The sequence below is a fragment of the Daphnia pulicaria genome, chromosome 4 (genome assembly GCF_021234035.1).
Source record: "Daphnia pulicaria isolate SC F1-1A chromosome 4, SC_F0-13Bv2, whole genome shotgun sequence".
In the NCBI taxonomy this organism is placed as follows: domain Eukaryota; kingdom Metazoa; phylum Arthropoda; class Branchiopoda; order Diplostraca; family Daphniidae; genus Daphnia; species Daphnia pulicaria.
This window is the reverse complement of record NC_060916.1, coordinates 19,135,826-19,156,560: the sequence shown is the minus strand read 5'-3', so window position 1 is coordinate 19,156,560 and position 20,735 is coordinate 19,135,826. Positions and strand designations below refer to the sequence as shown.

The 20,735-nt window shown below is 38.3% G+C and overlaps 1 long non-coding RNA gene across 1 annotated transcript; it reads left to right on the top strand.

The window, feature by feature from the left end:
* The first annotated feature begins 1,413 nt into the window (after positions 1-1,413).
* On the top strand, positions 1,414-2,138 carry LOC124335737. The gene is made up of 4 exons (XR_006916884.1): positions 1,414-1,527; positions 1,604-1,788; positions 1,862-2,019; positions 2,090-2,138. It is a non-coding gene; the product is annotated as an uncharacterized LOC124335737 (long non-coding RNA).
* The last annotated feature ends 18,597 nt before the right edge of the window (positions 2,139-20,735 follow it).

The following is a 20,735-nucleotide window of genomic DNA, read 5'->3' as shown; positions in this document are numbered from 1 at the left end:
GGGATTGCAATAAATGGAGTAAGCTCAGATATAGCAATGGTTAGTCTGTTGATTATAGTAGGGTTACGCCTTAACTATCTCTGAACACCATTTTACTTTGGTAGATAATTGGGAAGCCGGAGATATAGGACCGGTCGAAATAGGCCCCGACGAAATAGGCCCGGCAAATAGGACCGGACGAAATAGGACCCTACGAAATAGGCCCACTTTTAAAATATTTTTAAAGCGGTCCTATTTCTCCGTCAAAGTGGGCCTATTTCTCCCAATTATTTCTAAGTTCCATAAGGTACTCTAAAATATTTTCAAAAAAATTCTACCGACTCTGCATGAGCGAGAAGGCAGAATATTCAACGACGGATCCGCCACCGCTTATATTCATTGCCGTAGCTCAAACCACGATGAGTGAATTCACACATTGCCGTTTCGTTTTTCACATGTTAGGTAGCTGATTTCCGTCTTTATTTTTTTATGAACGTATTCCCCTTGATCTTAACTGTAAAATTCATTTTTTACAAACGTCGTTTTCACTTATTAACTATCGCTAATTAAAAAAAATGAACAAATTTTCGTGTTTTCTTCGCCATTTATTTGTTCCGTAGCTCGATCCCCCCTTCAGCGGCTCAGCCTTGAACGCGTCTCCCCCCTCTACCTATGCCAGTACTCAGGTGAAGTAGGAAATGAACATGTTTGATGAAATAAATTATTTCAAACATATCCATAACAATTTCATGTTTTTTAAAGCAACAAACGCATATCACTTTTAAGTTTATTGTTTTATGGGGCTGACGCGAGGTGCTGCTCAAGCCGGCCAGAAGTGTGGTCGAGCGGGAGAGGCTGCACGCACTCATGGGAGAGGGGTGAGTGAAGGGGGGTTTACCTGGGCCATACCATACACGCCCATGTTTTCCCTTCTCTGTGTATGTTAACGGGTAGTCTAGTGGTTAGCAACTCGGGCTATGAATCTCAAACGCCGGTGTTCGAATCTCGGCCATGTCGATAAAGAATTTTGTTTACAAAATATTTTAGAAAAATTAATAGCTCAACAGCATAAAGCGGTGTGGAACTATCCTGGCGAAATTGATCGTTTTTTGTTTTTTTAATTGATGATATATACATTAATTGATTTAATATACAGCACGAAAAGGAAATTTCTATTATAGTTGAATACCAAATGCGGTTTTGAAGACTTCCATCTATCGGTGATAGTAGCGTCACTAGCGTGGTTCAATAGCGTCATGAAGATGGCGTCATCTGCTCATCGTCAACTTCAGCGTTTAATTTACAAATAAGAAATAGAAATCTTATAAAAAAATTAAAATAGCTTCAACATGTGTACATTTTATTTTTAATCATTTTAAATTTGAATTGCAATTTTCGTTACATTTGATCTGTAAGAATTCGATTCTGAATCATTTTCATTTCAAATCGATTCACACACATAGCAGACGCTAACACATCAAGCGTCATCAATAGCGTGGTCTGTGGTGCAATGCTATCGCTGGAGTAAGGCGTTTACCTTCAATTCGGGTATGTTAGAGAACTCTTATCATGTTATTTTCAATCTTTAGTTTCTAATATTGTAATTATCAACTTGTGTGGATAGGTAGCGTCATGATTGGCCTACCCTGATGGCGTCATGATCGCTGCTGATTGCCTTTCAAATAGGTTTTCAGCATTCTGCTTACACCTTTGGCATAGAGTCACATATTTCACAATCCAACATCAATTGGTACCAACAGCAGCCCTTCTCTCCATCATCCAGAAGGGTCTGAGATCAGTGTTGGAGATGTGTGTGACAATTTTAATATGATGAAATTTATCTACCACCAAATTTTTACTCTTTTATGTTTTTGTTTTCCAGGATGGTTCGGAACAACCCATGGAAAGCTTATCACTCATTGATGCTGTGATGCCTGATGTTGTTGCAAGTCGTTAACAGCAAACACAGAACAATCAGAAACAAAAGTGGTAAGACAGAACCACCAAATTCCAATGGAGATGAACCCATGCATTCCTATCGTAAGATAGTCAATACTTTTTTTTATCCCCTGAACTGCTTACTTATTTTCCCTTCAACTATTTAATGAAGGCTGGGAAGAGGAAACAGGAGTAGAGATACCTGCCAGCAAATCTACTATGGAACTTAGGAATAATTGGGAGAAATAGGCCCACTTTGACGGAGAAATAGGACCGCTTTAAAAATATTTTAAAAGTGGGCCTATTTCGTAGGGTCCTATTTCGTCCGGTCCTATTTGCCGGGCCTATTTCGTCGGGGCCTATTTCGACCGGTCCTATATCTCCGCCAATCGATAATTGAAGAAATATGCACTTGCAGATATAATCGGCATACCTGCAATCAATCCATTTGTATTTGGATATCTACTCCATCTCGTGATACAATACGAATATGTGAAAGACATCATCAATCTATCTTTCATAGAAGCTTACTCTGGATGGATCGGCTATGCTACTTACCTGAACGCGTCACCCCTTTAGACAACATCATGGAAGGCAACTTGATTTCCAAAGGCTTAAGCGTTACAAGATAGAGATGTTTGCCAAATGGATTGTGGATATGGGTTACTTTCGTAATCGATGATAAGAGAGCTTCAAGCAAGGGATCTTCAATTTTTTCTATGAACACTTCAGATGTTTTTTATTGACTCAAAAAGGGAACCGAAGATTGAAGCCAAGCTTTTTCTGAACCGAGAACGAGTTTGCAAAGCGATAAGAGATGATGAATATCGAGTAGTTGGATAAGAGATAGACATTCTTATTATTCGCTTTTGTGGATGAAGTCGAACTCCTTCTGAGGGAACGAGTCGAGGTCTTCATCTGTCAGATTGATCTGTCTGATTTGCATAGATTTTTACACGTATTCGTCTCTTTTTCTGTTCTTGTTCTACCTTCATCATCTGTAGAAATCTCTTTGCATTAGAAGTCTTGTCAAGCTCTCACTGTTTTTGTTCTTTTCAATGAAATCTCTAATGTACTTATTCATCGTAGTCGTGCTTGTATGCGAGTGTTGAAAATTTAGTAGCAGTTGGAATGTACTTATCAGTGATTTCGTCTTGCTTGTATAATTGTGTTGGAATGCAAGAAGCTTCTTCAGTGCGTTTAATCTTTGGTAATTGGCGGGCAGCCGATTATTTGGTGGATATGGGATCTGGTACTGGTGTGCATGGGGGAGAAGTGGTCGCCCAAAGAACCCACAAAGAAATGATGGCAAATTCTAAAAGCTCGACGGGTGCTTATCTTCAAGGGAAGATGGCCGTTCCTCTTCCAACCCAGTGAAGTGTTCCCCAGAAACCTTCAAAATGTCACAGCTCATTTTCCCTTAGGTCTTTTGATTGGTGTGGCAGGCGTTTCAGGGTGCGTAAAATCCTCTCTCATTATTGGAACCCTTTATAAAACTTTGTTCCAAAAGCAAAACAAAGCGTCAGAATATCCTGGTCTTTATGAAAGCTTGGAGGTACTTGAGTATCAGGACAAAGTAATCGATATCTATCTTCCAGAAGCTAAAAGCCTTGGTTATGGACCGGTTGATTCTCCTTTAATGTGCAAGGAGGGCGATGCGAAGCTTGTCATGGAGATGGCGTTGTCAAAATTGAAATGCACTTTCTGTCCGACGTTTAAGTCACTTGCGATGTTTGCAACGGCAAACGCTTTAATCGAGAAACATTGGCGGTATAGTTAAAATGACATTCGATTGCCGAAGTTTTATAGAGATGACGGTGGACACAGCCCGTGAATATTTGAAGCTATGCCCTCTATTCGGGATAAACTGATCGATGGTTCTTCAAGAAGAGGGATTGGGATACATCCATAAAGAGCCACAATAACCCTTTCATGGGAAGAACAGCAGCTAATCAAATTTTCTAAAGAATTGACGTGCCGCTCCACAGGAAAAACCCTGTATGTAACCCCAACAGGGTTACATTTTGTAGATGAAGAAAAATTACTTCAAGTGGTTCAACGCCTTGTAGACCAAGGCAATACTGTCATTGTGATCGAACACAACCTTGAAGTCATCAAAACCACTGACTGGATTATTGACATGGGTCCCGAAGGGAGGGGGGGGGGGTGTTGGTGGTGGACAGTTGAGTGCTGAAGGCCCCCAGGAGCAACAACCTAAAACCCCCAGAACTATACGGGGCTTTATCTCAAACGTTATTTGAGATTTTTTTATTAATTCTTCATACATTCAATGGGATGTGGTTTTTTTTCAGCGAACGTCCTTGAGAATGTGGACGGAGAAGCGACATTGATTACCATACGGGCAGCGTTTAGCACAATAAAAAAAGTTCCCCCACACATGACCACAGCCAAAACGATATACCACATTAGTAAGCTCCTTTTGAGTCATCATGAATCAAGTTTTTGTAATTGTAGTGTTGTAATTTTTAGGGTTGACTGGCTTGAAGAAGCATCCCGAAGGGTAAGGCTATGACACAGATGAGTACTAACACGGGGAAATGGCAAGACTCCATGAAGACTTCTCTTCACAAGAAAATTTCTAAAAAAAATACAACGCCACAAAGGACCTCCAAACCAAAGGAGGTAAACCATTAAGAGGGAAAAAATCCACGAGTGTTTCAGGGGCACTTGCATATTTTTTGCTAAAAACTAGAAGGGCTAAGTCTAGCGGCTATTTTTTATGATTTTTTTTAACAGGGCCCTTTTTTGTGCAGCAAAATAAGGAATGCACGGCAACTGCCCCAACTTTCGCTCGGCGAAGTTGTTACAGTTTGCCCCAGTTCCAGGGGGCAGGGAAATGTAAATATAGGGGTGGAACATTTTTTTTAATATTCCCAGTTTTGTTTTGAACCCACCCTCCTCTCCAAAAATCTTAAACTTACAGCAACTATGTTGCTAATTAAAAAATAAAACTAAAATCGCATAGCGTCATAAGACGCCATGCTAAAAGCGGCTGAAATTGGTACAGTGTACCAATGTCGTAGGTAGGTACTGTACTTTCCAGCAATCTGATCATGAATTGGGATAACTTTATAAAACATTACATTGAGCCTGAATTAAAAAATAACCAACAAGTTAAAAACTTGAAGAGTAGTTTGGAAAATCATTACTGACTAAATCATAAACATACTATTTTAAGAAAATATGGGCAGTTTACACCAACTATTTTTAATAAAAACCTTGTAACATGTCCTGAATCATTGTACTCAGAACAGTAGACAACAACATCAAACGTTTAGTAGTTTCGTCTATGTGGCAAATTCTCATGTATTCACATGAGAATTTGCCACATCCAAACAGATCTTTTTCATCTAATGTTACTACTATGGCGAAACTAAATTAATCTGCATAATAATCTAATTACCATACTTATCTAGCTGATACGTAATATATGCTAGGGCAGACAGAACCATTACCAAGCCAACCATTTTCTTGGGGAATAGAGCCTGATAGACGATAGAATCAGGCATAATTCATACTTACCGGTGGGATTCATTGAAGTGCAGTTCTATCTTTACGCTGAGAAACAATATAAAAACTCTTTTCCATATTCAAAGTCGTCCGTTGTCTTCCTCAGTGAAGCTATTTTGCGGATTCCCATTCGTCACAGGCTGTGTAATCCATTTTATGTCTGTGTGTCTTTGGTTTAATATCAAATTTTTCTCACTTTGTTTTTATGCATCGCATGTCATCGTACACAATAATTGTGGTTAAAAAATCTAAAAAATTGTCTAATTTTTAATCACTGAAGCACCAGTGGAAAAAAGACCATAGCTGAGGGGATTGTTGAAGCAAGAAGCAAAAAATGTTCCAACTTAAATGCATACGTTTCCAAAGACATCAAAGATTCCCGGATATACATAATTTTACATATAAGTATCCCTTCCAATATAGATCCAATGTAGTAGAGAATGAAGGACTCCATCTTTGTGCCTTAAGCCGCGATGGCATACACACTTGACATCCCCTGTGAGCTGCTGCTATGTTTGAAACACGCTGAGTTCGATAGACCTGGTAGAGTGCGCTTAGACATCTCATGAAATTATCTTTCAACAGGATCATTTTATTATGGATGTCAAAAATCCATCTATCCAGTTCGAATATAGACTTGAACGCCTGATACGTCAACGGCAGATTAGATATTACTGGAAAGAAGTCACACCCAAACACAAGTATCGAACTGATGAAGTGAAGCAGATCAACCTCAATTGTCTTAGCGATATACGAGACGTTGATGCATCAATCAAGAAACATGATATTCAGTGAGACTGATCTTCTTAAGCAGATTCAAGAGAAAATTCCAGTCTCTCGTGATGACCAAGATATCGTCTATTGGATTGGATTAGATGTAGTTGGATATCTTCTGTTCTCCCTCTCCTTCTTGCATCCAAGAAAGCATGGTCCATCAAAGCAAGAATGTGCCAAGATGTATTCCATATTTGTCATCATGTCTTGAATGGAGCTGTTCAGTGAGAATAGATCTAGGCCTGGTAAATCTGAAAATGAAGTCCGATGAAGTTAGGATGAGGATGACTGTGAATTATAATGGAGTAATTAGAATTCTGCTGAAGAAAGCCTGAAGATACTTTCCCCTATGAGTTGGGGGAAATGATTTATCCGAAATCTCAAATGATCTGATTGAACTCGGCGACAAAATCATCACACAAATGCTTAACATTCTTATGGGAATCTTCTTCATACACTACATCAACGATGAGATCGCCTTCTCCTTTGAGATCTCGAATATATTCAATGAAGAGATCAAGTTCAAACGGTCATGTGATGTGCTAAGAGACGAGTACATGATAGAGATCCTAAACTTGCTCGGTGTTAAAAACAAAAAAAAACCCGGTGTAGTAATTTTCAATGCCATCTTGATCGACGAATTTAATGGCTCTAAAGAAAAAATAATGCGCTTGTCTAAAATTGAAAGCGAAAAATCACACCAACTTACTTTCCATCGACGCGCTTGGACTGCTTGGTGACATCGTTAAAAATGACACCGATTGTGTCGTAACTTAACTGATAACCAAAACAGTCGTACCTTTCCATTTGGACCCATTAGGAAACCCACACCATTGGAATGGCAGTAGGATCTTTGGCCTCATCTCGATCGATGAAACCAAGTTGCTGTGCAATTTTGTGAATTAATTCAGCGGAATTAGAAAAAAATCGTACCCCATGAGGATTCAAACTTTCTTGTTGGGTTTCGAGGAGAACAGTTTGAAAAGCTGTTGCTGTAAATCACAGAGCAGTTGCTTAGGCGATTGGCCTGATGGAACGGCTAGAAATGGTGTGTCGGCAATGGCTGGTGAGTTGACTGGTTCGGCCTTGACGCCTGCGATAACATGAATGAGAAATGTAGCAAACAATTGCAACGGAAAACATGGTTGACTCAATATTCCTTGAATTTTATTGAATTAACAGGAGTATCCCGTTTAATATCGCCAAGAGGTCGACGGACGTCAATAAAGCCCTTGTTGAAGCGAGGATCGAGTCACGGTGGTATAGTCCAGCAAGCCAAAGACAGACGCGAAGGCATGTTACCCCGAGTCATGAAGTAATTGCTCAAAAATTGATCCACGGTTTTGGCACATATAGTGACAAACAAGAACCTCAGAAGACAAACAAGAACCCGAGAAAGTACCCTTTTTCCCGACAGTTTGCACAACCTGGAAAAAAGTTACGAGCGAAAACATTTTTTAAATCGGTGTGTCTAAAGTAGCACTAAACGGCGGTAGTATGTAGTATGTTTGCGTTGTGTTCACTATCTGTTTGATTCATCTGGTGAAATCCATCGAAGTGGAAAAACATATCAGATAGCTTGCTTACATAGTCAAGATATCTACTTACATACTTCTCCTTGTTCACTTTCTTAATTTTAATTGGAATCTTGAAGGACTTATCATCTGAATCAGTGAGGGGGTACTTGGACTCTTTGGAGATAGACTTCATCTTGTAGTCCTTCTTTGTTACTCGGTTGATTATTTTAGATTGTCTCTCTCCAGTTTGACTATTTTGAGAGAAAGATAGTAGTCTTTCAAACCATTGGATATTTACAATATTGAAAACATTACCTGTAAAGAAATGAGAATGATCTACTTTCTAGTCACAATAGCAATTACATTTGTATCAACCGTCAGATGTGGAGTCTATTTCAGGAACATATATAAAGTCCATGAAGTTGACGAGATCATTCATATGAATATTGAATATCGAGATGCCAGTTGCACCAACAGACATATGTCCATATCTGAAGAATCAGATTCGCGTGTTGACATGTCAGTTTCCAGACGATCCAACGTTTGTGCAGAACGTGTGAAGCTTCAATGTTGAATATGAATGTGCTTCTCTTGTTTCAACTCTTAGACAGATCTACAACATGCGATGTCTTGGGAGTGGTAGAAATAAGAGATTTACCGAGACAGTCATATCAATCATGGTTTCATATAAAATATCAAATTATATGATTGGCAAAGAGATCAACACCAATAAGCTATAGGTTGTAGCTTGTTGTTGACCTTGATGTTGGTCGGTTTGTATCCAGATGTGAAGCTCTAAAGAAAGGGAATCGTCCCATGCTTACCATATTTGATGGATGTTTTGTTCGAGTCGTGTTCATGCTGAGCCAATTACATCTTGTTCAGATCTGATGGAATGGATAATGTCTTCCACCTTACCAAGCTTGAGGCTAACATACGAATAGGGCAAGCTGGTGTTGCAAGACGATGCAATAGCTGGTATAAACGTGTGAATATGAACATGAATGAATATGAGTATTAATGTGAATATGTATGAGTCTTCGTCCATTGGATAGAGTTGTATATTTGCAAAGATCATGTCTACTATATTTCTATACTTGATTCGCATGTAAACGTAATTGGACTTTCGTTTACGAGTCATCTTCAGCGCAGCATCTGGAGATTCCAAGAATAGAATCTTCAACAGATATGTCAACATCTCTCTCTGTTGAAGATGATGTGCTCGGCATTGGAAATCCATTGAAGACCTGTAGATCTTCATTTTTCTTTTCAACTGTGATACTGTAGTTGAGACCTAGCCCCATTCGGTGGAATGCAAATGCAAAGGCTACATTCCGATTGACATTAGATCCTACTCTCCAATGGAATGAGCATTCTTTTTGTTCGTCAAAGTGAAAACCCCGCGCGATTTCATAGGATCTATAGAAGTGAATTCACTCGTGATTTGATTCAGCAACTACATTGCGACGACAAACATCAATAGCAACGTTTGGTTCATGCAATATTTTCGCAACAACAATAACGTCGAGGGGAGTCACAACAACCTGAAAGCTGTTGCTGTAATTTTTTTGTTTCAATCCCATTATCTGTAACCCTTTTTTTATTTCGTTTATTCTGGGGCCTGTACCTATCAGTCTCGCAACTTTCCTCCTCAAGATGGAAGGGGAGGCTGATAGGATTCCAATGACAACCAAGTTCCTTTCCCAAAAACAGCCCCCGTAAAGGTTAAATAAGAACGAGGAGTCCAAGCAGCTCAACCTGACGGTTTTGGGGGTTTCTGTAAACGAATCAAAAATTGACTATCATCATAAGATCTGCAAGATTCAATTGGCCAACTGACAAAGAAGCACTCCAGAGACGAATTTAAAAACCTAAGATATTCGGAGTATCTTTATTCGGTATTTGGAATATTGCCGGGAGGTATTTGCTGATCTTTATTCTTAGTCTTTCTAATTCTTACGTCCCCTGCAATTAAAGAGATAACAAAACGTCTAAATTGAAAATACATTTTTTCTTTTGTTGACAGATGTCACACGACATCACCCAACAAGCTGCGGAAAAGGTCTTTGAAAGCCTGGTGGAAAATGCTGTGGATAAGGCTATGGACAGAGCCGTGGATTTTTTCCAACGATCCGATCTGTTGTCTAAAGGGTCTCTTTGGATGCGCGGTGGCCTGACTATTGAAATTTTAGGTAAGGCCACTGCTACAAGAAGCACTAAAAAAGCTTAATTATCTACCAAATAGCAGCCCACAATCATCAACGCTAAGGCCAACTCAACCACAGCCACATCCAGATCAGAATTAGACAGCCCAAAGCATCAGCCAGCTCATAGCATCAGCCAGACCACATCTCAGCACAGTCATATCCTTCTCCGCAGCTCAAGCCAGCTCAACCGCCTCAGAGCTTTCCAGCTAGATGTCATCCAACATCTCCCGAGCAACTGTGGAGAAGGTGTTTGAAAGCCTAGTGGGCAAAGCATTGGATAAGGTCATGGACAAGGAGGTGAATTTTTTTTCTAAAGATCCCATTTTGTGCTTCAAACGATTGGTCGGATGCGCAGTGGCCTGTCTCTTAAAGTTTCATCTGTGGACAGTGCTTAAAGCAGCAATGAAAAAGCTCGGTTATCTACCAAAAAGGGAGAGCACTAACCATTTCCACCGTCTAAGCCATATCCAAAGCCATCACCATCGCCAAAGCCATCAACATCACCAAAGTCTGAGCCAGCTCAACCACCTACTGAGGTCACAGTGGATATTTGTAATCACCACCACTACTGTCACTCTACTAAGTAATGTACTTTACCTTGGCCATCTCCAAAGTCTGAGCTTGCACAAAATAAAATTATTTTTAGGTAATTTTTACACGCCACATTCAGGATAGTGCCCTATCCCTATTGCCAGTGTTGGATCCATCCCGAGCATTCCCAAAATATAAGTAAAATATAAATTTCATGTTTTAGCGATTTAACTAAAACCTAATTTTATTTTGAAAACCTTTAAATGTCTTTTCCAAGGTTGTGTGAGATCACAAAAAGATATAAGAGAAGACAAGAAGTAATAATAATAAGAATAAAAAAGGAAAAAGGAAAGTTCAAAAAGTATATATTTCGCTGACAATTATTGCGAGAAGTAGCTAGAATTGCCAATGCTCTCTCTAAACACCGACTTCATCTCGATGTATCAGAAAGAAGTGGGAGACTTCGCCTTGCTTGGTGGGCCTCCCCAGCTCCGCCTCAACCCTATATCAGCTGACATGCAAACATAAAAAACAATACACAATGACATCTGGGGATCGTGAATGTATTGTATAAAAGTTAAGGGTTACGTAATTGGGGTAGATATAAGATTCAAAACATATACAAAACAATACTCAGCGACATCTGGGGGTCGTGAATGAATATCCGGATTCCAAACATACACAAAACCATACACGACGACATCTGGGAGTCAAAACGGCATATACACGTTAAGGGGTACGTGGTTGCGGGGGATATGAGATTCAAAACAAACAGGAGATCAATACAAAAAATTAAAGGAAAACATGCTAAGGTTGAAAAAAACGATTGATAAAAAAATATACAAAAGAGAGAAATCAGGAATATGCACACAATATTTGGTACTCTAAAACACGTGGAATATTCCGTATGAAAACAGATTCCTCTTTATAAAACTCTTGGATCATCGTAATGGAAAACTAAAGGAATATTTGATATATAATAAACAAGGAGAGCAACAGGTTCAGTCACCGGTCCCAAAACACGGTAGTTGAAGTTGCGAGATCGAGGTGTCCCTGTTTTGTTCGAGTGTCGAGAAAATTTTGGCTAAAAGGCTAAAAAGCTATGGACTGCCACTTGTTTTTATTCTTTGTCGATTGTTAAATCAATTTTTTACTAATCGATTAACAAAGAAGCTTGGCAGTCCATAACTCTTTGTCTTTGTTTAAGGCCCTTATTGGGCTCCTCCCACCAAAGATGTATGAACAGCAAACTTTGGGGTGGAAGGAGCTAAATGCAACTTTAAACTTAAATATCGAAGGAAATACATTTTTCGAGGTAACAACCTACACATTTAAAGATTCGTCGTGAAAAGTTGTATTGGGAGGGTTCAAAGCAAAAATTAATTATTTTTGATGCTACTACTCTATTAAAGAATCACGATGGATAATTTGCAAGCATTAGTGATCTGCAAAAACAGCTTCCCCTTACGATTTACATGCTGAGGAATTTATTAATGTAATGGCCGATGCCCTTCTCGATTCCCATCTTTCTTATTTAAAAAAAAATGCAAGACACTCTGAGTCCCAATCCTAATAATGTGGAGGTTGCGACACAACTTTAAAAATGTTTGCCTCCTCACCTGCTTGTTCATTGATGATGGATTTTTTCTGTAATTTAGAACACGCAAGGTTTATTAACCAACAATTCAAATTTTGCTTATTTCTCAATCCGCTTCTTAAATGCACACTTCCAGCTATACTACAGTTGCGATGTCAAGGATTCAAGTAATTTGGACATTACTTCGCTGATGTTTGACATCCTTCAAGAAAAAATTAATCGAAAACTTTAAACAATTATTTACTTACGTTTTTTTTATTTCTTTTAAGTTTAGAGTTACGAACAAGATTGAACTTTCAGCAGACTCTGCTTTCAGAAATAATTTTTTTGCTATTTCTCGTGGTGTAATTGATGCCACTTTATTAAAGTGCAGCATTTGTGAACTTCGCAGAAGGCATATTCTTTGATTCACAGAAATTAAATAATTTCAATCTTCGGTTCAGACCAACTTGGGGTGGATTATGCATCCACTGACGTAAACAGAGATTTAGAAGGAACTGACCTTAAAAAAAACCACATCCAAGAATTTCATGCTTGATGGCTTCGAAAAGGTGATTGTAAGCAGCATGATAAAATTGTAATTTTTTAAAACTCAAGAATGAAACATGCTCGTTATTTGACCTATGTTTTATTTCTGAAAGTCACATTCTTTCTTGCTCCATAAATTCTACCCCTATTTCCTTTATCCTTTAACGGGTATTGCCTCTACCAATCCCAATGCCAACGTCAGTGATCTGGTGAAGAAATTGAATGAGACAATAACAAAATATACAGTTGCTACCTAAAGTACGGGGACGTTTGAGACAACCTTATGAAAAAAGGCAAATTTGTCGGCGCTCCCAAATAGAGAGTTTTCGTTGGAAAGCGATTATTTTTTTTATTGGGAGTTAAAGGGGCCAGCTTCTGGATGATATTTTTAAAGAATTTTTTAATCAAGCGAAGGGGTGTTTTTTAATCCAAGCCCTAATTATCGGAACACGCGAACATCCCTTATGCAAAAAGGTCTACTTTGGTGGACCTTTAGTACAGAACAGGTTAGATTTTGCTTTTCAAATTTAGAGCTGCGTTAGCTTTGGAATTTGTCAAAATTCCAGATTTTTCGAGTCAATAGAACTCGAATAAATTTTGAATTCAAAATCCGTTTTTTTTATTTGAACCGTTTTCTCCCCTCTTTTCCCTAAGTGCAGAGTTGTCGCAATCATCCCAAACCTGTATTTTGTTAGTGTTATAGGAGGGAGGTTTAAATTTCCTTTATTTTTTCCCATTGTTGTTTTTTTCTTATTTTTTGCTTCAGTTCGCGGGTATCAGGGAAGATGCGACAACTCTGCACAAGGGAGAAATCGGTTAAAATTAAAAAACACATTTTAATTTAAAATTCACTAAATTTCTATACTAAAAAAGTCTGGAACTTTGACAAGTGTGTTAAATTAGTTGTGCACTATCCATTCACGTTAATCCCAATTTTACAAAAGGGATACTTTCAAAATGCATAACAACAACAAGATCATATCAAATTTTTTATCATTCGATTTCATTGTGAATGCCATTATTTTCTGGCGGTATAATCATTACTGAAAATTACAACCAACAGAATCACACTTGATGAAGGATAATAAGTTGGCTCCTGTAGGCGTTACCATGCGTTAGCTCAGTTAGAGCAAGAGTGACATAATCATAGAGCAGGAAACGAGATTATCTATTGACCAATTAAAATGTTGTAGCCAAAAATATAGCATTTGCAACAAGCGTGTAACAAGGGGTTGGGTAAAAAATTGTAGAGACGATTTGTAGAAGGAAGCCCTGTATTATAACACTAGCAAGGTTATTGCAAATACAATAATTGCAATGCATACAAATACGTGTGCAATCACCGTTTGAGTCACGCTTTTATACCTACGGATATACAGCATGTGTTATTATAAAATTGTAACGAGGCGTTTTCAAGTTAACTAGGTGTATTACTACTGTTACAATGGACAATGACTGAACAAACAAGACTGAGGAAGAAGCTCCATTTTCTTAGCTTTTATAGTGTTTTTCAGTAACACAACGCTGTATCCTTCTTCACGGTTTGCAGTTCGAGTCTCCCGAAAGCTCCACGTCCAAGAATTAAAGGAAAATTCGATCGCTGATACTAGGCAGAAGTGGCCAGTTCGTCCTCTATCATGTCTTTTCCGTGTACGGAAAGGTGTTTTTCCAGTCCCTCCATTCTGGCGACTTACTCCACACACTTGTTGGTGCTCCACCCGCCTGCGGCGACCACGATCAAGGAAAAAGAAAGCTATTACCAAAGATATGGGGACCATCCCATCGCACTCTTACACGGTCAAAGGCCGAAAGATCCTCAAATTGATGTAAGAAGCCATCCGATTTTTACTGAGTTAACGTTCTTCAGCTGTTGCATACGGTTACGCTAAGTGTCTCTTATACCCTTCACTTTCTCACGAGTTCCAGTGACTATGTCACCTGTTGACGCAATGAGAGGTTGTCATGTAATCTCTTAGGCGTGGATTGCCTCCCAGTAACCCATTGTTTTATTTTAAAATCCTTTGGAAAACTCGCTTGAAAAAAAAACGATTCATCCGATTGCGGCGAGCAACCTATCAGTATTTTTATCACTCTGACGTTGAGTATGTTTAACAAGTGACGTGTTTCGAGAGTGATGTGTTTCACCTTCCTGATTAGGGCAGCTTTTAATTATCGACGAGGCTAATGTGATCAAGAATCCCCTTCGTCTGTGTCCAAGGTATACGACCAATTAGCCTTTTCTGGGTGCCGTTGTCACGATGCATTCTTCCCTTACGCATTTGTGTTCGTAAAAAAATATCATCACAACACATCAATTTCTTTCGATATTTTCCCCAATTTTAGTTCTGGGATTCAAAATACGCTGTATCCGATGCAACCACACTGCAGCACTGGTCAGCAGACATATTTTTAACTCAATGCAGATCTGGCACGAGTGCTTAGGTCATGCTGGCCATTCCAAGATACATCACATATATTCTTCTAAGATAATTGATGGACTAAACATTGCAAATTCGTCTAGTCCACCACCTTTCTATGGGGACTTCCTTACGTTAGGCCACATTCAAACAACCTCATTCATCATCAATTCATCATCCATTTACGTAAACCAATACCAATGGTTCCGTCTACATATACATATTTTTTTGATGGGTGGGGGGTGGGGGGGGACGTTTCTAGATATGGTAGTGCCAAGTTCTTTAAAAATGAAATCAGATGCAAATTAGCAAATTCAAAATATTAAAACGGAGACAGGAAGACCCATTGGCGTTTTACTTCCTGACAATGGTGTCGAATACAAAAGATCTGATTGAATGAGGAAATATTAATCCAACCAGCAACACTTAAGAATCCTCAGCAGATTGGAGTGGCTGGGTACTAAAACCCTACAATAATACCAATACAAAACATACATACAATACATATCATACAATACAATACTAAAACCAATACAATCTTGGAATCCACCAAAAGTATGTTGCATTTGTCAACACTAGTCGTTCATCTCTGGGCTGAAGTTGCAGGAACCACTGTTTATATTTACTCAATCGTATTGCACTTTCGTCTGAGACCTTATCAAGCGTAGCATGGGAGAAAATCGAATGTATCTTAGCTATTTTTTTTTAATGTGACGTTCAAAAGGTTAAAAATGTAAATTCATCGTCTAATCAGAGACAAAAAAGGAGTTCCAATTAGGGAGGATTCTTCGAGAAGAAAATATAATTCAAAACATTCCATTTCATGTTTCATAAAAATCTCCTCTCTAGAAGCAGTCCTTCATACTGATCTGATTGACCTGAAAACTCTCTTAAGAATTGGATTGAGTAAGGATTCTGGTGCATCAAATTTACGTGCCACAGTGTCCCGTTCCAACAGTTCCATCAATCAGCAAGATTCAACTGCAAATTACTGTGTCATCACAGCGCATAACCGTTTTGAATTTTGAATTTGAAAAGCATGCAGAAAAATGTCGTAGAGTCTATAGACTGGAAACTAATGGGGCACATCTCAAAGACCGTCTCGTCGCCTTCGGAAGAAACAGAATTGACTTACTGTAGATGTTAATTTTCTGAACCACTCATACCAGGAAAGGATAAGGATCTCTTACCCAGAATATATGGTATGAGATACGATAAAAGTATAAGTAGGATGGTACCAAAAAATGGGATACGGCAACAGTAGAAGATAAAATAGAATTTCTACAAGCAAACAAGATATTGAAACTTAAAACACTTCCCTTAAATCATCGCACAATAAAGAAACAAAGTGGATTTTAAGCTAAATATTGTTTCAGTAGCCAATAGCTATGATACGCCATTGCGTCTTGTTCATGTAAGAAAAAATACGAAAATTGCTTTCAATTGTACTCCATATTAGACACAAACTACTGAAGTAAATTGTCGTGGGAAATGATAATAAGAATTTCGGAAATTCTTGTAAAAATGGAACACTAATGAAGTTTCATTGTTTGAAATTAATGAATTTTCGTCAGATTTTCTAAACGATATTTTCCAAATATTTTTACATCCTATGGCTATGATGCTGATAACGACAACATTGTTGGGGAGAAAGAAATATACATTTTTCTGTTTTAATTTCTTCATTTTTCTTCTCGTGTTCTGGTTAAGGAAGGGGAGGGGAGACCAACTGTATAGCTACTGCCTCCTTTTTAGAGAGACCAGCTGCCCAGCCATCAGAATTTTAAAATCAACGAATATATGGTGACCTGAACAGGTGTGAAAAACGAAATTACAAGAGGAAAAAACCACAAATCAAATTGATAAAACGTGAAAAATACAACGCAGCTAGGTGGGCCAATTCCACACCAAAGATATACTTGGGCCTCGATCTAGGTAATGCAATGAAACCAACCAAGAAGAAGAAGATCAAACTTGTCGGTTCATGCAAGTCATATAATCAGCATTCTCATCAAACTAAAACCACATAGAGAAAAATTGCATTTAAAGTATAAACTGCTTAGTTGCTTTAAGTGTTCATATTTGTTGGTCCTCTTAAGCCTTTATACTAATCAATCACCCGATATACTTTAAAACATGAAAAAAAATTTCATGATTGAGATTATTACTAAATGGACATGGACCATACTCGAGATGGAAAATTAATGATAACTCTTCTAGTATATATAAAATTAGATATATTCACCCAGTACATAACTTAACTACTTAACTAAGTACTGGAAACTGAACAAAAGAAAACTATGGAGGAATTGTGTGTGGAATTGGGACAATAAACACAATTCTAGAGTCACTTATATTTTTATGATTAGAGATAGATACTCTAATAGCGTAATAAATCAACTAAAATATAATAGATCACCAAATTACTGTACGGTCCCAAAAGTTTCTTACATGATTTGGTCATCAATCGCATATTAAGCCGCATTAAGGTATTACATAGACATAAACAGCAGTGTATCCTAGATAAACACGTGTGCGTATTAGAGCGCGCGAAATTTCAGAAGCATTTTGTACAGTTTCTTCGTTCGTTCTTTTTTTCTGTCACCTAAAATAAAATAAAAAAACTAAGTAGATTATTGCGCTTTAAAATTTGGGCTTCGACTAATTTTTTGTTTTTGTTTTAGAATAAAAGCCAATATTACCCAAGTATCCTTGGACACTGTGGTGGATATAGGATAATACACCGCAAAAATCTCCATTGGACCATCAAAGACCTTTTTGGGTGTGCAGTGGTGTGTGTTTTATCAAACATTTTGGGGGCCACTGAAAAAATAAACACTCAAAAAGTAATAAACTTTCCACAATTGTTGTAAAGCCCACCCCTTTCATCTACTCTGAAAAGAAAGTGTTAACTACATTGCTGATTATTTATTGATCAAAGAAAGTGTTAATTTCTTTTTGTTTACAGCACCAGTTCAAAGCGCTGAGCCTGTTCAGGCCGCTTAGCCTGTTCTAGCGGCTACTAGCTGTTGTTACTAGTTGCTGTTAGCTACTGTTGCTATTAGCTGCTACTAGTTCTAGCTTCTACTAAATGATGAGCCTGTTTCACTAACCAACAGGTATCCCATGTATGCTACGAAAACTTAATATTAAGTAATTAACTTTTATTTTTAATTAAATTATGTAAGCTTCTCTTCTTCTTTCTCTTTAGGGAGAAGGAGATTGAAGTTTTTACAGACAGCATGGTGTGAACGAGGGCCAGAGGCCGCCAACCAAAATAGAATACGCTGATTAGAGAAGAAGAAGCAAGAAAAAAAAGTGTTCAACCGTCTCTGGCACATAACCGCATGGGCAACACGGAAATCAAACCGATATTGATGAGTGTTTAGAAGCGAGTGACCAGTAAGAATTTACGTTACTTCAGCACAAAGCTGGTGGGGGGGGGGGGGGGTTCACAAGCTGATTCGACTGAGGGAAAAAAATCCCTGACAGAATGAACATTTGAGCAGGTCTGCCTTTCTGTCAGTCACATACTCTGAGTCAGACTTTTTATGGCGTTACGACAAGAGGCTTTGGTAGGTAGGATTTGGGTTACAGCCTGAAAACTATCTCCTGGTAAACATCATCCCATGGTGGCTAGCCGAAGTTTTTCGTTTTACTTGGTAATAAAAATTCAAATTTTATCGCGGAGGGGTGCCAGCAAGTCTGCACATAGTCGCACAGACTCAGAAAGCGTGGAGCCATAGCGGACGAACTCAAAATCTGTGGTGTTGTTGGCCACTTTTTAGCAGTAAACCCACCCCCTATCACTTGGCAGGCTCTGGTTATCGCGTGCAAGACAGAAAGCTGCATAGCAAGAAAAACAGAGTCAGCAGCACTATTAAAATCAAGAACGTGAGTAATGCAAGTCGATAGAAGGCAGTATCGATATTACGAAGCAGAGAGAGCTAAAGTTAAATAAAAATCGTCGGACGGAGCAGTGCAAGGGCAAATATGTACGGTGGCAAAGAATAGTTAACATTCTATCTGTGAGACTGTGAGAGTCGGATTTTGGAAAGGGTATTGAACAAGGCAGAATCCTACTAAGCCAGTAAAGTGATGCCGCTGAAAACCAACCATCAGATGCAGTGCAGTACCGAAGTTGATTAATCTCACGTACACGCAGATCAATAGGAATTATGTTAAGGAAAAAAACAACTTTCAGAGGAGACGGTTTTAAAAAGCACTAGTCGAGATAAGCTTAATTGTGCACTGGAAGGATCAAAGCTGCTTAATTTCCTTCTCAGTAAAAAGAAAATGGCCAAAACGGAGCAGCCATACAGTACAATTGGCTAATAGCTGTAAGATAGAGAAATTTGAATCGTTTTTTGTAGTCCCAGTTAGGTTTTAAGCTAAATTTAATCGAGAAAAATGCTATTTTTTCCAGCCGCAATTTTTTTATTTACATGCAAGGGCCACTTTAAGTGACAGTCTAACGTGAAACCCTGAAACGATGTATAACCGGAAAGGGAAATTTCTAATAAATTTATCAGAAGGATTATATTTTTGTTGGCCAGACACTAGTCTATGGAACATTTGGAGGTGTTTGATATTCTTGACGCTTAATTAAACAATTAATTGCAGCATTCAAACAATCATTTGTAAAATAAATTGAAAATGTTTTAATTTGATTTTTTATAATTCTACAAAGTAGTTAGTTGGGAAGGATCTTAAGGATGCTGTATTTACTGCGTGGCATTTCGTCATGTCGGTTGGTCTGTGGGCCAAATTTAATTTGCTGTTCAAAACTCGAGCTGGTAAAGAAACAAAAAGTTGGCTGAAGAAAACCAAATTGAAAATCCATCTTTGGTAAGGAATAAATTTTTATATAGGATAAGAATTGTTCATAATATATTTTTTTCTTTACAGAAGTGCTAGTCAATCTTTTTAGCGGCGGAAATCCAGGAAGCAGCTGACCACCAATTACTAGAGGTTATGATAATGAATTAATGAAGCGATGGACCAGATTAATTGATTTAAGGAGTGAAATTAGGATTTCATAATTGAAATTATTGACTATTCATTGAAATTATTGATTTCATAGGAGTGAAATTAGACCTGCAATGTGAAAACCGGAAAAACACGCCATAGCATACTCCTGAGTGCGAAAAGTAATGACTGGTACGCGGTCACGCAACTTCACCTACCAAATTGTTCACGATTAAAAGTATTCGGTGCACAAGTTGAGCTGTCTCGTTGTGTACCATTTCACGTGACATTTGGAGCGAAGTGGGCCAAATGCAAATATCGAATACGTTATATGAACTACAAACTGGTTCACAACGGATGGCAACTTGTCCAGTATCATCCATTTTATTGGTGAAACGTCAATAACGTCAGCTTTACCGGAAAGACACGCAGTCAAAGTGGTCAAGACAATCAGTTGATGGCCATTGGGTTCCATTGATCGCTATAGTTCCAGTGAACAACAGGCAACTGATTCAATTTGGCAATTTGCCATGTATCAATCTAGCAACTCTCAAACAAAATATTTTGCGATTGAATCCGGCGATGCAAAATGAATCTTTGAGTCACGAGTTGGTGAAGGCAGACATTTTAGCAACAATTCATCAATATTATGCTTCATTTATCCATTTCAGTCATTTCATTTCTGCCTTCATATTGTCATTCAATCCATAATTTCATTTTAGAGTAGAATCATGCCGATGTGCTCGGC